This window comes from Schistocerca cancellata, chromosome 1 (assembly GCF_023864275.1).
Source record: "Schistocerca cancellata isolate TAMUIC-IGC-003103 chromosome 1, iqSchCanc2.1, whole genome shotgun sequence".
NCBI classification, from domain to species: Eukaryota; Metazoa; Arthropoda; class Insecta; order Orthoptera; family Acrididae; genus Schistocerca; species Schistocerca cancellata.
The window spans coordinates 575,103,943-575,121,257 of NC_064626.1; positions in this window are offsets into that span (position 1 = coordinate 575,103,943).

Here is a 17,315-nt window from a genome sequence, read left to right on the forward strand (position 1 = left end):
TGGTTCTCCTACAGATTTCAGTGCCACACATGGCATCTTTTCAGCTATTGATCTACCTCTTCCTAATCTTGTGGCTTTGTAATGATGGTCATTACATGATGACCTTTGTGACAAGGAATACTTTCTTATGATTCTGTAATTTCCTTACCACTGCCAGACAGACTGACTACCATGCTGGGCACTTCAAAGAGCCAACTAGCCTTTGTATGAGGGTAAGTCAATTATTATCCGCAAAGTCGTTATAAAATTTTATTGTAATCAAATAGGAAACTTACAAGAACATCATTTTTCAACATAGTCTCCTTGCATTTCAATTCACTTGGTCCATCGTTGTACAAGCTTCCTGATGCCCTCATAAAAGAAGGTTATCGGCTGAGCTGCGAGCCAGGAATGCACCGCTTCTTTCTCTGCTTCGTCCAAGGCAAATTGACGGCCCCTTAATGCCTGTTTGAGTGGACCAAACAAGTGAGAGTCAGAACAACATGGAGGATGATCCAGCACTTCAAATTTGGGTTCCTGGAGCATTTCAGCAGTGTGGGCAGCAGTATGCAGATGGGCATTGTCGTGCAACAACAGAACGCCTTTTGACAGCAATCCTCGGCTTTTGATTCGAATTGCATGCTTTAGCCTGGCAGTAAGCATGTCACTGTAATGTACACTGTTTATTATTGTGCCCCTTTCCCCATAATGTTCCAGTGCTGGATCTTGTGCATCCCAAGAAACCTTAAGCATCAGTTTTCCTGTAGACGGTTGGGTCTTGAACTTTTTCTTGCACAGTGAATTTGGATGTTTCCATTCCATACTCTGCTGTTTACTCTCCAGCTCGTAATGATGGACTCATGCTTCATCACCAGTAATGATCCTGTCTAAGAAGATGTCCCCTTCATTACCATAGTGATCCAAATTTTTTTTGCAGATGTCCAAGTGTGTTTGTTTATGCAACTGTGTGAGTCATTTTGCAACCCATCTTGCACGAACTTTATGAAACCCAAGTATGTTGTGGATGATTTCATAGGCAGAACCGTGACTAATCTGCAGACAATGTGCCACTTCGTCAATAGTTGATCATCTGTCTAAGAGAATAATTTCATGTGAACGCTCCATGGTTAATTTATTTGAGGTGGTAAATGGTCGTCCAGCTCCTTCATCATGTGTAGCACTTGTGCGGCCATTTTGCAATTTTCAATCCATTTGTGGACACTATGTTGTGGCAAAACACTTTTCCCGTACTGTACCAAAAGTCTTTGATGAATTTTGGCCCCTGATATACCTTCTGACCACAAAGAAACGGATCACTGAATGATGCTCTTCTTGGTGCAAATAGACAGTGGAGCAGCCATGACTAACAGCATGACAGCGATAACGAAATAAACCCAGCAGGTCGAAAATTGCAAAGACATAACAACAAGTAAACAAAGCATGTGGCATCAATGTAAAATGACAGTACTACCAAAATATATATAACTAAATTGTATATTAATTGACTTACCCTCATATGCCTCTACTGTTATGTAGACCAACTCTCTGTCCAACTGTATTGATGAGGTTGTGAATGTTATCTCAAATGTAATCATCAATGCTGGTCGAACTGATATCCCTGCATGTCCCCCATCAGCTGCTGCTGTTATGAACCAAAGACATTGGAATAGCTATTCAGGATCAGCGATGAGCCATGCTACCATTCAGATGACATCCTCCGCGGACCAACCTTATCACATTTAAGAGACTTTATGCTAAGGCTAGCGCTATCTAATCAAATGCGGTATAAAGGAATTCTGGGAGCGCTGTGTCTCCTCCATGGGGATGTATACCTCTACCTCTCCAGTGTCGGCCACGTTTCATAGTCCTCTAGGCCACCAATGATCAGCAGCTGTTCCTGTTCTTGCCCTACAGGATGGTTTTTGTATGAGTTCATCAGTTCTTGCACAACACCTTTCAACCCAATTTGTGACAGACTCGGCATCCTCCTTCTATCCAGCTACCTTTCTGTTGCAGAAATGGTAAGTTGAGGGCTTCCTGTTTGTTTCACTTCCCACCAAGTTGAATCCTTTAATGAACCATTTCCTGACTGGGAAATACTACTCTTGTTAGATGACACAACTCCAGGTGCTGGCTCAGTTCACAGTCAGATGATCCAACAGCTGAACATTCCGTAAAGGCAATATCTACTTATGGTCTTTAACCATATTTGGCTCCAAGGTGTCTTCCCCCTGCAATGACGAGATAGCATAGCTGCCCCAGTCTTTAAGCCAAAACCTCTCTACAGCTAGCACCTGATTAGCCTGACCAACATACACTGTACTATGCTGAGTTCTCAAACCTTGGGGCCTTTTGTCCCCTGTCATTGTATTTGCGAGAGCTATGATCCACATCTGACCTTCTGTTTATGTTGGAAGCAGCAGTCTGACAGGAATTTTCTAAATGCCAACACCTTGTTGCATTATTTTATATGACACTGCTTGGCTTTATCACATTTTACTTACTCTCCATGACTGGGGCTTGTGGGACTCTTACCAATTTTTATTTTTATATTTTTATGTTTTTATATTTATATTTACATCCAACTTGGTGGTCTGGGTTAGAGATAGCACTTCACTCAGCTCCCCAAGAGTAAAAGAAAATGGTGTCCCACAGGGCTCTGTGTTGAGTGTCTCTTCCTCATCACCTGACCTGGTGACCTCTGTTGGGCCACTGGTAACCTCTGTGTTCCATGCTGACAATTTTTTCATTTGGTATAGCTTCCACTTTGTAGCCTCTGAAGAAACCCAACCCCAAGGCCATCTGGTGGGCCTCTACATGGCTCTTTCCCATGGTTCCCATTTCTCTCCTGCAAAAACACAGATCAAACGTTTCTGTCATTATCCGACAGTCCATCCTGACCCTAGCTCTACTTAAGTATCCATCACCTGGATGTTGTAGCACAGTGTGTTTCTTGGGCCCCCTATTTGATAAAAAGCAGTTCTGCCCCATATTCATCAACAGAAGACTAGCTACATATGGAAGCTTAATGCTCTCTGCGTCCTTGCCCACAGATCTTGGAGGTGTGGATCATGCTACTCTTAACCACATTTACTGGGACCTGGTTTCATTTAAACTGGACTATGGTTGCCGGGATTGTGTCTTGGTGGCTCCTTTAGCTTTGAAACTGTTAGACCTAGTCTGTCATCATGACATGTGTCTGGCCACTGGTTAATTATGGTCTAGTCCCGTAGACAATCTCCTTGTTAAAGTGGGGATCTTCCCTCTTCAGATTTGACAGTACCAGCTCTTGGTCCCTTATGCAACCGCCATCCAACAATTCTGTGATCATTTCATGTATCCCATTCTCTTTGCATATGAAGGGTGTCATATTCCTGATTCCTGCACTCTGGTGGGATTACCAATTGGAAATCACCTTGCTTCCCTCTGCCAAGATCTCCATCTCCCCTCCCTGGAATGTTCTCCCTGTGTTTCCTTGCACATTCGCCCTTGGATGGTGCCCATGCTACAGATTAGGACCTATCTCTTCCAAGGTCTTAAAGTCTCAGTCAACCACATGACATTTCAGTGTGTGTTATGCCCAGTTCTTCAAGAGTTCCATGATGCTACCATCTGTTACAATGACAGCTCTAGAACCACACACTAGATGGGATATACTTTTACATCTACTGCCAGTATGGAATGCCATTTGCTGTTGGGAATATGTAGTATGTTTATGGTAGAGCTGACAGCTGTTAGCAGAGCCCACCATTTTATCACATGGGCCTCCCACCATCATCTTTAATATGTACTGACTCAATGAGCAGTCTCCAGGCTACTGGCCGATCCTCTTTTTGTCACCCTTTTGTCTCTGCTATTAATGACCCTCTCACAGACCTTCATCATGCGGTCTCCTCAGTTGTCTTTCTCTGGGTGCCAAGTCATGTGAGTATACTGGGGAATGAACTAGTTAGTGGAGCACTTACTCACTCTCCTCTCACTTTGATGGCCCCAGGTGTGGATATGCGGAAGCACATAGGATCTCTGCTCACTCAGAAATGGAATGCCATCTGGTAGGCTACTGCCCCATCTAATTAACTCCACACAATCAGGGCGATTACTGCAGCACGTCACTCTTGCTTCCGCTTCTCCCAGAGGGAATTCACAGTCCTATGTTATCTCCACATACCAGGTTAACCTACAGTTTTCTTTTATATGACAAACTATCCCCAGATTGTAGTTGTGGCGCCTTACAGACAGTAGTAACTCATATCTTTGTGGAACACGCACTCCTTTTCACCCTCAGTGCTAACTAAGTATGGACTTCTAGTTGGACAATTCATGAACAGTTAGATTGGTTCTCAGTTTTATCCATGACAATGGTTTTTATTGTCAGTTATAAATTTTTAATGTATCTTTGGAACAGGGGCAGGTTGGTTGGGGATGGGGCTTCTCACACTGTATGCTAGATCTGGAGCAGCACTGACTTCACTTCCTTGGCCTGACCACTCTTTCATCTCTCTTTTACTCTGTTTTAATCACTTTTGGATTTGGTTTGCCTCCTTTCTGGTGCACCCACTTTTGCATCCTAGATGTTGCATGCTATTGAATATTGGGCGCTCTCAACTGTAATGGATCAGGGATGGGATAGCTGTGGGTAGATCATTTCCTGTCACATACAGAGCCCAAGGCACACCACCTGCTGACTCCCCTATTTCCTTCATCTTGCTCTTATTATTGACTGTACAAAAGGTGTCCATTACATTTTTAGCCATCTGATCTTTACTCTTATGAGTCTCTCCACTAGGTCAGATCATGTTCTCAATGGACATCTCTGCTTCTGGATGCATGACTGTTGGATCAAGGGATTTTTGTCCTTGCTGTCTAGCTGTCTAGTCCCTTAACGTCCCATCCACACACCCCCTCCCCCAACTTCCCAAATCGAAAAACCAACGAGTAGTTGAAACATGGGACAGATCACACACATCTACATTTCTACAAGAAGAGTAGCAGAAGTGATCCACAAAACTACTGTCTAATATCTGTTCTAGAACTGCAGAACATATCTGTGATCATGTATCTCAAACAAAATAGCCTCCTGTATGGAGGCAGATGATGCAGTTGTGTGTAATGAAGTACCAGCTGAAACAATCTGCTCGAATATTTAGTTACATTTAAAAGTGGAGCAAGGATTGGCAACTTCCTTTAAATGTTCAGAAATGCAGAATATCTACATCTACATTTAAACTTTGCAAACCACTGTGAAGTGCATGGCAGAGGGTATGTCGTATTGTACCAGCCATTAGGCTTGCTTCCCGTTCCGTTCACATATGGAGTGCGGGAAGAATAATTGGTTGAGTGCCTGAATGTGTGTTGTAGTTATTTTAATCCTGTGCTCATGATCCCTGTGTTAGTGATATGCAGGAGGTTGTAGTATTTCCTAGAGTCATCATTTAAGATCGGTTCTGGAAACTTTATTAGTAGATTTTCTCGGGATGGTTTACATCTATCTTCAAGAGTCTGCCAGTTCAATTCCTTGAGTAACTCTGTGACATTCTCCCATGGATCAAATAAACCTGTCACCATTCATGCTGCCCTTCTCTGGATATGCTCAATATCCCCTGTTAGTCCTATTTGGTATGGGTCCTACACACGTTAGCAATATTCTAGAATGTGTCACATGAGTGATTTGTAAGCAGCCTCCTTTGTGGACTGACTGCACTTCCCCAAGATTCTACCAATAAACTGAAGTCTACCATCTGCTGTATCTACAACAGAACCTACATGATCATTCCATTTCATATTCTTACAAAGTGCTGAACCCAGATATTTGTATGAGTTGGTCAATTCCAGCTGTGACTCATTGATATTATAGGCGTAAGTTACTATGTTTTTTCATTTTGTGAAGCGCAAATTTTTACATTTATGAACATTCAAAGCAAGTTGCCAATCTTTGCACCACTTTGAAAGCCTATCAAGATCTGACTGAATATTTATGCAGATTCTTTCAGACAGTTATAGATAACTGCATCACCTGCAAGAAGTCTGAGGTTACTATTAATATTGCCCACAAGATCATTAATATACAACATGAACAAGAAGAGTCCCAACACACTTCCCGAAGTTACTTCTACATCTGCGACAATTATTCATCCGAGATAACATTTTGCATCCTCCCTTAATTTAGTCACTAATTTCACTTGATACCCCATATGATCGAACTTTTGACAACAAGCATATATGCAGTACTGAGTGAAAAGCTTTTTGGAAATCAAGAAATACTTCATCTGCCTGACTATCTTGATCCAAGGCTTTCAGTATGTCATATGAGTAAAGTGCGAGTTGAGTTCCACACGGTTGATGGCTTCAGAATCCATGCTCGTTGGCATGGAGGAGGTCATTCAAAGTACATTGTTATATTTGAGCTCTGAATATGTTCTAAGATTGTACAACAAATTGATGTCAAAGATATTGGGTGGTAGTTTTGTGGATCACTTCTACTACCCTTCTTGTAGACCAGTGTTACCTGCAGTTTGTTCCATATACTGGGCACGGTTTTTTGTTCAAGGGATCTATGATACATTGTAGTTAGAGGAGGGGCTAACTCAGCCAATAGAATCTGATAGGCTTTCCATCAGGGCTTGGAGCTTTGTTCAATTTTAAAGATTTTACCTGTTTCTGAACACCACTGACACAAATACTGATTTTAGTCATTTTCTCAGTGGCATGAGAAACATTTGGAAACAGAGATAAGCATTTCATCTTTTGCTTTGCTACCCTCAGTTTCAGTTCCTGTCTCATTTGCATGACCAGAATGCCTTTGGGTTTTGTGAAGGATCACTTGACAGTACTCTACTATGGTAGTCATGGAGGCGTCATGCGTTGCTCTCATGACAGCTAAACATGTTTCATTCTGCATCTCTCTATCTGTAGTGCTATGGTTTATTTTACACCTATTATGCAGTAGTCTCTGTTCATTTAGAAGTTTCTTTCCAGTGACTGTGGGTGTCCCTCACATTATGAACTGTTCTACTTTTTACGTATCTATCAAGCACATGGTCAACTATTCTTTTGTCCGCCCCAGTAGCTGAGTGGTCAGCGTGACGGATTGCCGTCCTCCGGGCCCGGGTTCGATTCCCGGCTGGGTCGGAGATTTTCTCCGCTCAGGGACTGGGTGTTGTGTTGTGTTCATCATCATTTCATCCCCATCCGGCGTGCAGGTCGCCCAATGTGGCGCCGAATGTAATAAGACCTGCGCCAAGGCGGCCGGACCTGCCCCGCGAGGGGCCTCCCGGCCAATGACGCCAAACGCTCATCATCATCATCATCATCATCACCCATTCTTTTAAACTTGAGCCACAGCTCTTAAACATTCTGCTGCCCTGTGCTGAAAGTTACAGTAACCTCTTCAACATTTTGAATGAGGCCCCCAGACGTAAACACTGAGTGCACCTGGTGTCCTTTCTTGTCTCTTGCTGTCATTTCCCTAAGGGGTACTATTATTTGCCATACATTTGAATTGCTGATGATTAATAGACCCCTACCCTTTTGTGTTTTCCTCCTCTTGATGCCAGACAAAGCAGGGTTCCCTAAAACAGGTGATGTGAGTCCCACTAGCTCAGTTTCAGCGGAAGACAGCATCTCGAACTTGTTAATGAGGCGGTTAGTGTAACACCCTAAGACCTCCCTGGGCCCCATCAACACCGTAAGGATGCCTAGATCTATCACTGAAATGCCACTCGCAGTCAGGTGGACTAATAATGACAGATTCCGTAGTCTCTGCAGAGGAGTCAGGATCCACAGGAGCGGATAGTACAAGGTACCTTTGGTGCCGGTATCACAGGTGCATGACTCTTGCGAGCTTTTCCAACACACCTATTCCCAGCAGCTGACTATCATTTGAAAATATGATTTGCGACTGGATTCAAGACATCCTTCCAAATTGAACTCAACACTCCGCTCTTAACGGAACCAAATCGACAGATATGAAGGTCATTTCTGGAGTACTCCAAGGAAGTGTGATAGGACTGTTACTGTTTACAGTATATGTAAATAATCTGCTAGAAAGTGTCGGCTGTTTAAGCTGTTCACAGATGATGCGGTTGTAGCAGCACCAAAAGATAGTGACGATTTGCAGAATGACCTCCAGAGAATCCATAAATGGTGCCATCTCTGCCAGTTTGCCATGAATGTAAACAAATGTAATACTGTTCATACATAGAAAAACAAATTCACTGCTGCACTGATACACTACGGTGAAAAACCGCTAGAAACGGTACCTATCATGGAATATCTAGAGTAGCTATCCATAGCGTCCTTAAGTGGAATAACCACACAAAACAGATAGTTGGAAAAGCAGACACCAGACTCAGATTCATAGGAAGAACTGTAAAGAAATTTAGTTCACCGAGAAGCAAGTGGCTTATAAGGCGGTTGTTCGACCGATTATTGAGTATTGATCATCTGTCTGGGATCCCTAACAGGTAGGATTGGTAGAAGAGAGAGAGAAGATCTACCGAAGTATGCACGGAGAGATTTACTACTCAGATTTCGAGAGAGAGCACTTTCTGGGAAGAGTCGGGGAGCTAGTACAAAGGCTTACCGACAATCATTCTTCCCACGCGCTATTCGCATGTGGAACAGAGTTGGAGGGCTCAGTTAGTGGTAAAAAAAAGTACCCTCTGCCACACACCAAGGGCGATTTCCAGCTGCTTCCGAACGACAGCCAAGTCTCTGTCCACGTTCTTCTGGCTTCTGCTTCAAGCTAAGTGGTGAAGGCTTTATTCTGGGAGCATTTCCTTCCTCACCTGATGGGTATGGGTAACTCATCGCGTGTTCGAAAACAGCATTCACAGTGTGGCTGCATTTTGGCTGGTACAATGCATTACAGGAGAGTGAACAAATAATTTTAAACTGAGCCTGCTACTATTTTTTATGTTTTTTGAGCTAAAAATAACTACTAATTCTCTATAAGGACTGAAGCAAATACACAAAACGAGATTTCTATTAAGGCAACAGGAAAACATGTGGTAAGAATTACTAATTTCCTAAAACTTTTTGAGTTTCATTATAGTTATTAGCGAACTCGAAAAAGAGCTAATTTATGATAAGTGTAGATAATATATACTCCTCTTTAAGGGAAAACTAGATGTAACACAACATGTTAGAATATCTTCTACAGTAACTAAATCACTAACACCTATTCACTACAAATTAGATTATGCACACGGCAATGGCAACTTCCAAAAACTCTCATAAATGCACATTTATTTGCGTTGATATACAATGTAATTCGGGGTGATCTAATCCTTGACCATAACTGTGAATCACAAATGCTGGTTTACCACGGAATAAGTTATCCAAAAACACTCGTACCGGTAACTTACGAAAATATAATTTTGTGTGTCCGAAAATTCTCAAAAATAACTTATTTATTATGTAATTGTACAATGAAATTAGAACGATTATTTTGTATTAAGATATGCCTGCTGTTGTAAAATCTCTAAAAGCGCGAGTGTCAAATTTTCGTGCATGCGTCAGTAGTTCCGTGTGCGCTGCTAGAGGCGCTGGATTTATTCTCGCGAAGCGCAGACCAATTATTCCTAGTTGTTGTTACCTTTTGTATATTAATTATACTCTGCTTCATTGAATTGCACAAGTTTTCTTGTACTCAAGTTGATAAGATACACCAGAATACGTTAAACTAAACGATGGAACTTTATTTTGGAGTGCGACGATAAAATACAGAGCTCACGACTCTAGTAATGTGCACTAGTCTAGTCGAGGTCAGTAAACTCCTCATTGCTAGCGTTACCAAACACATATGAAAGGAACAAACACTAGAGAAAGAGAGATAAAAAACATAGAATAATTAACATACAAAAGGTAACAAAAACAAGGAATAAATGATCCATGAATAAATAAACCCAGTGCCTCTGGCGGCGCGCACGGAACTACAGAGTTGACTGCACGCTGGGGGCGGCTCGTGGAATACGTAGGCTGGCTTGACTCTGTCGATAGTGATAGTGATACGTTTCCCGTCCAGGAAGTGTGTCCAGTGTGCAGTCTCCTCCACTGACAACATGGTCAGGATTGGTGTAGGGCGGTCGGAGAGCCGGTTTGATGCCGTCAGTACGTAGCATCACGTGAGAGCTTGAGCTGAGGTCCTTGTGCCTTGTGCACGAACAGTGGGCCGATGCCATGCCTGGATGGCTGTAGACGGGGGGCGTATCTTCTGGATGTGCTCTCTGAGACACCCAACGAGCGTAGAGGTTCCATTTCTTGTGTGTTAGAGCTGCTTCTACTAAATCACAAGGTTGTCTCAGCAATTTCCCTACTAGCTCGGCTGACGAACCACCCAGGTCAGGTCTGTATGTGTTTTGGAGTCCGAGTAGGACATTGGTAAAGCCTCAGTCCACCCAGTCACATGGCACATCAGGGCTGCTTCTAGGGTGCGACGCCATCGTTACAACATTCCACTGCTTGCCGGGTGGTAGCTGGTTGTTCGAAGATGGTTCATGCTGCAAAGTGCTGACAGTTTTGTGAACAATTTGGACTCGTATTGTCTGCCTCTGTTGGTGGTGATGTGGAGCGGCCAGTCAAAGCATGATATCCAATGCGACACAAAGGCATGTGCGGCATGCGCCAAGGTTTCGACCGAAATATCATCTATTGGTACTGCTTCCAGCCAATAAGTGAATCTGTCGATGATGGTGAGCAGGTAGCATTGGCCGTTCGAAGACCGCAGTGGTCCGATGATGACACCATGAACATTTACGTGTACGCTGACCTCACTGTGTTGGCACTGGAGACAATACTTCATCCACTATCTACAATCCTTCTTTGCCACCAGCCACATGAAATGATCTAGAACTAGAAGGAGCGTAGTTATTGTACCTGGGTGGCTGAGAATATGAAGCGATTCGAATGCTTGCTGTTGGAAGTTCTCAGGCAGGTGTGGACATGGATTGGTTGTGGACACATTGCAATACACTTGTACGCCAGACGGCCGCGTGTTTCCAGCGCCAGACATCCACCCAATCTGCCTGGCTGATTACCGCCATTGACAATGAGTACGCTGCGCTATTGAAGCACTTTCCAGCATTAACAAAGACACTGGGCATACCGACGGAAGCCAGGCATAACAATGTGAACTATATCAAGACAACTGAGGGGCCGCCGATGTCCTGTCGACCTCGACGACTGGTGCCGGACTATTTGAAGATAGCCAAGGCCGAGTTTGATAACATGATCAAAGAGGGCACCATGCATCTGTCTGACAGCCCCTGATATTCACCGTTACACCTCGCCCCAAAAAGGGTGGTGTGTGGCAGCCTTGTGGGCATTACAGAGCACTGAATGTCTGCATGTCTGCACAATACCTGACACGTACCCGATACCTCTGCTCCAAGACTTCAAATATGCTTTGATGAGGCGTGGCTGCTGCTAGCTTTCTTCTCTGAAAAGCTGACCGCCTCGCAAAAAAAAAAAAAAAAAAAAAAAAAAAAAAAAAAAAATAGAGTGCGTACGACTGCAAACTGCTGGCGATGTACAAGGCTGTCGAATACTTTCGTCCTCACATCGAGGCTTGTGCCTTCACAATATATACAGACCACAAGCCTCTGAAATTCGTCTTCTAGCAAAATAATCTGAACTGCTCGCCGAGGCAACACAGTCAATTGCTATACGTTGACCAATACACCACGGACGTTCAACACATTTCTGGGATCAACAACATCGTGGTAGACTGTCTCTCTCATGTCTGCAGCATCTCTACACTACCAACGCTACCAGCACTCTAGCAGGCATTTTGGCAGCCCATGTAGCTGTTTTACTAAGGACATGGCACAGTCGTAGGACCTAATTCATTTACACTGCTGCTGAAGTGGAATTGCTGTTGGCATATGGGAACATGCACGGTTTGGTGCAGTGTTACGCGCATTCCCTGAAACGCTGGTGGTAACAGCGCACGTCTTTCTGTGTGTCAGGTGATGGCGCAGGTGAACAGGAGACGGCCCTGCTCCGGGATCATCTCGTGGATCTTGGCTGGCTATGATCTCAGCTGATGCTGCAAGACACTACCAGCTGGCTAATCTGTTGAATCAGTTGATCGACCTTCGCCACTAATGCATCGTACTCAGCTCACACTAATGTGGTGGCTGTACTCGCGCACTGCGTGGCTGATACCATGATAGGTGTGGGTGAGATGGCATCCAGCACTTTGTTGGCCAATTCTACCACGGTGTCTAATGAAACTTCCAATTGTATCGCTATAATCGCCTTGATAGATGGAGGTAAGTGACTACTCCAGATTGTTTGCAGCAGATGATCAGGTGTGGTACCAGCATCAATTTTACTTCTAAGAAGCTGCAGATACTGTGACGATCTTTGGTCTCCAATATCTTCTTGAATTAGTACCTGGCGGATGTGCTTTTCTTGTGATGCAGATACATGACAGATCAGTTCTGTCTTCAACCATTTGTATGCACTTCCTTCAGGTGGTGCGATGATAATATCTTGCACTTCTGCCGCAAAATGCTGCTCCAATTGGTTCATCACCAATGCAAATTTAGATGAAACTCCAGCAACGCCTGAATAAATAAAATTTTTTCTCTACCTGGAGAAACCACAATGCTGGATTTTGTGGCCAGAACAGCAGTAGCGTCACGGCTAGTCTATATTCTGCCATGTTAGCAGCCACTTGATTCTCATTCATTCTGTAGTGGTGTTACATACGCGCAGACAGGCCACATCACATTTGGACCACCACTTTGACCGCAGTGTAAATGAGTTAGGTCCTGCGACTCTGCCATGCCATTATTAAAACAGCTACACCTCGTGACAAATCTCTATTGCTCCACACTTGAACAGCGCACGGAAAAGACGAGCACATATATCTTTCCGTGTGAGCTCCAATTTCCCTTATTTTATTATGATGGTTGTTTCACCCTATGTAGGTCGGCGCACACACGGCAAAATGACCACTTTAGGCGGCCAAAAATCGATTTTCACACTCATAGATTAGGTCTAAACGTCCTTGTATTCTTCACCTCAGGTAACTGGTCCATCGCACTGCCGTAAAATATCCTTAGTCATGTTGATAATAAAGGCGTGTGAGAGTCTGACAGGCAAGTTGCATTCGAAACTCGAAAGTATTATAACGTGAATTTTTTGATCCTCTCATGCGAAAATCTCAGTATTTATCATGGAGGTGGAAGCCACGGGTGTGTTCATTAAGTAGACAACGTTACGATTAATTTTTTTTACCCTTGTTAATAGTAAATGACAATTTATAAAAAATATTTTTCCTTAGACTTTCAAAAAAAGTTCCAATTAGTACCGTTTTCTGTTCTAAATATTTACACTTGTGCATTTGTTGACTATTAGTATTGTAAATTCTAGGAACTCAAACTAACGCATTGTGACATCAGACGCTTTTCTTTACAGGTAGTCGGAGTGGACCAAGTCACTCGGAATTAAATATGAGGAAAATCGATCTAGTTTTAGTGTTAAAAAAGGAGAACTTTTACAATCACAGTCTAAGTGTATAGAACGATTAACGACTCACATATTGGATAAATTTAGTGAATATAAATAGTCAAAAGACAGTGTATGTAAAATTAAGTCAATTTTAAAAGTGTTTGTCTCAAAATTGCTACAAAAGTGAAAAAAATCCAATTGGAATATGGAAAGATTTACCAAATCCAATCCAGAATGGTTAAAAAACGACTTGGTCTTGCCAGCTCTAAGCACTACAACCACAAACGAAGATTTACACGTGAAAAAACCCAGAGGAAGACCTGCAAAATCTTTTGAAGACAGCTCTCAACGATCAAAACGAAGAATAGTGCAACCAATTATTGCTGAGTCACTCCCAGAGCTTTTGTGTACTGCTACTCAAAGCAGCCTTAAGAAGAGTGGAAAAAGAACAGCTGCACAAGTAGTAAACATAGCCCTAACCACAAGCCCTCCCAGATACAAACGCATGAAACATATTCACGAAAAGCTATCATATTCGGTTATGAAGCCTTACTCACCCGAAGAAGCCTTAGCGCTCATTATTGACTCTGACATGGGAAAAGAAGATTATATTCATTGGCAAAAAGGGGCGGAATCTCGAGGCGCGAACATCTATCCACCTTATAATGTCATAGCACAAACAAAGAAGCAATGTTACCCGAGTATAACAGTCACGGAGACCGAAGTGCAACTTGCAGTTCAAGATATTTTGGACCACACAATCAACAGACTTGCTCATGCACAGCAGGATGTACTTCTGTTACTCCACGATCACACTGCAAACTCAGCGATTGAAGTCATCTACAAGTGGGGCCTTGATGGTAGTGGTGGACATTCCATTTACAAACAATGTGTTGCCAACAACTCACTGTATGGAGATACCAACATAATTCTATGTACTATAGTTCCATTGCAAATGTCAGAGGTCACAACGAATGGTAAACAGATTATCTGGCGAAACCCGAGTCCTTCTCCGTCGAGATATAATCGCATCATTCGCCTGCAGATTGAAAAGGAGACAAAGGCATCAGTAAAACAACATTACGAAGCAATTGAGGAACAAATATCAAGTTTGCAGCCTACTGAGGTGACCGTTGGGGATAAATCTTACACATTTAAACATCGTGCTGTATGTACAATGATGGACGGAAAAAATTGTAATGTGCTCACAGACACTTCGTCAACATAAGCGTGTAATGTGTGCAAGGCAACACCAAAAGAACTCAACAACTTTGACTTACTTTTGCAAAAACAATATTCTACGACTAGTTCATTTAAGTTTGGGATATCTGTTTTACACTCATACCTTAGATGTTACGAGTACTTGTTACATATATGATATAAATTGAAACTGAAGCAGTGGCAAGCAAGAGGTAAAGAAGCCAAAGAAAATATAAAAAGAAGAAAGAAGAAAAAACCACTAAATTCTATCGTGAAATGGGATTAGTGGTAGACCAGCCCATGCAAGGAGCAGGTAACTCCAATGATGGGAATACTACGAGAAAGTTTTTTGTAGAGCCCACGAAATCTGCGACTATAAAAGGTCTAGAGCCCGAAATTATACAAAGATTTGCAAACATCCTAAGCGTTTTGTCTTGTGGGTTTAATGTAAATTACAGTAATTTTAAAAATTATTGCCTCGAAACAGCAAAAATCTGTTTAGAAACGTACAAGTGGTACAAAATGAGTGCATGTGTGCACAAGCTGCTAATACGTGGTGCAGACATAATAAAGGAACTACCTTTGCCTGTGGGTCTTTTTATCAGAAGATGTCTTGGAATCTAGTCAGAAAGAATATAAAGGCTTAAGACTTTTCCATGCAAGGAAAACTTCAAGAATACATACCAATAGGGATATTGTCCACTGGATACTGATAGCTTCAGATCCTATCGTTGCGTCCAAGAGGAGGGAGCACATTAAAAAAGGAAAACCCTTTCTTAAGAAGGTACTGTTAATGTTAGAAGAACCTGTTGTGAAAATGCTTGAAGATAATGGTGACGAAGAAACAATGATTCATGATGATGATGAGGAGGAGGAGGAGGAGGACGACGACGGAACAATGGATGATTATGATGAGACATGATAACTGTCTTACTGTCTGTAAACTTTAAGTAAAATATACTAATTTGATTTTCATTCTACTTTTTCATTTTTAGCTACCTATAAATCACCTTTTAGGTTGGTAGGTACTTTCAGAATCTTGTCAAGTCTGAATACACACCAACCCTAAGATCAGCAATTCTGGTGAATTGCAATTTCTCGACATAAGTATTAGGAAACAAAATGGTAGGCATGTTTTTAAAATATTTAGGAAACCAACCACAACTGATGTGTTGATACAAAATAATTCCTGCCATCCTAATAGCCAGAAACTTTCTGCTTTTAGATCTTTGATAGATAGAGCCTTTAGAGTCCCTATGAATGAAGAAGACAGAATGACTGAGCTGAACATCGTGAAACAACTAGCCCGAGCTAACGGATATCACCAAAACGTTGTCAATAAATTAATACGACAGAAACAGTGCGCGAATGCAAGGAAGAATACCGCAGATAATATTACGAGAGTCACTATACCATACTTCGGTGATATTTCGCAAAAAGTGGCTAACATTTTCAAACCTTTTAAAGTTGATACCGCTCTTCAGACCAATAATACGCTGCGGTTTAAACTAAGAAATGATTTGCAGCAGGAAAGCGATAAATATGAGAGAGCTGGGGTCTATAAAATTCAGTGTAACACGTGCAAGGCAAGCTATGTAGGCCAAACTGGTAGGTCCTTTAAAGTACGTTAGAAAGAGCCTAGCGATGCTTTCTGGCCTAATAATTTCGAAAAGTCAGCTGTAGCCACGCATATTTGGGAAACGGGACACGCCATGTTGGGAACAGATCAGGATCTCGTTATTTTACATAGACAGGACAAAGGCAAAAAGCTGGATCTACTAGAACAGCTGGAAGTTACGATATATAGCGTGGATAATCAGAACACACTGAATGAACAGCTAACTGGTGATACAAATAACTTTTTCAAACATTTCACTGGTTTCTTTTAGTAAATACATTTTTAGCAATTGGCAGAAAACCATCATTTCATGAGGTCCTTGGTACATGTATACGTTATCTGCTTGTATAGACATCTCTGTGACTTCCTTGTTTACTTGCGCGTGAGCTCACTCGCGTTTGTGTCGTGTTTGGCTACGTGGTGTGTGGTATCAACGAAGACGCACGGGCGGTTTACGACGATAGAGGAGACAGCCATGTGGTTAGATGTTGAACACCATAGGCGACACCATTTTAGAGTTTTTTATATTTTGACGACTATGTGGAGATGCACCTTGGAAGCCACGGCTGCAACAAGGGACGTAGCCACAATGTTTTAATTTTGCTATCAATTTTATTGTGCCTGGTGCATGTTCCATTTTAGCGAGTTTTAACAGATTCTTTTACTGTTATTATTCCCATGATGGAAGCTTGACTTCCGAAACGCGTCAAGCTTAGTGTTTTACACTATAAGCAAATGGATGAGCCGATATATTTTTTAAGATTGACATTCACAACCACAACCTCTCATTCAGTATGGATAAAATCAAAGGAAACCTAATCGTTTCAGCACATCACATTTGATAATGTTTCCTTCATTGTATGTTGTCACTGCATCATACACTCCAAAATGCAATGTTTTTCTCTGTACAAACACTCTTTTGGGAATCCTAATCCAAATTAAATTATTTACACTTTCATTTGGATTTTGTGTTTTCCCATGTAAATACTTTTCCAATAAACTTGGCTGTGATAAATCTCTGAATATGGACTTAATTACATCAATTACAGCATTTGGAAAA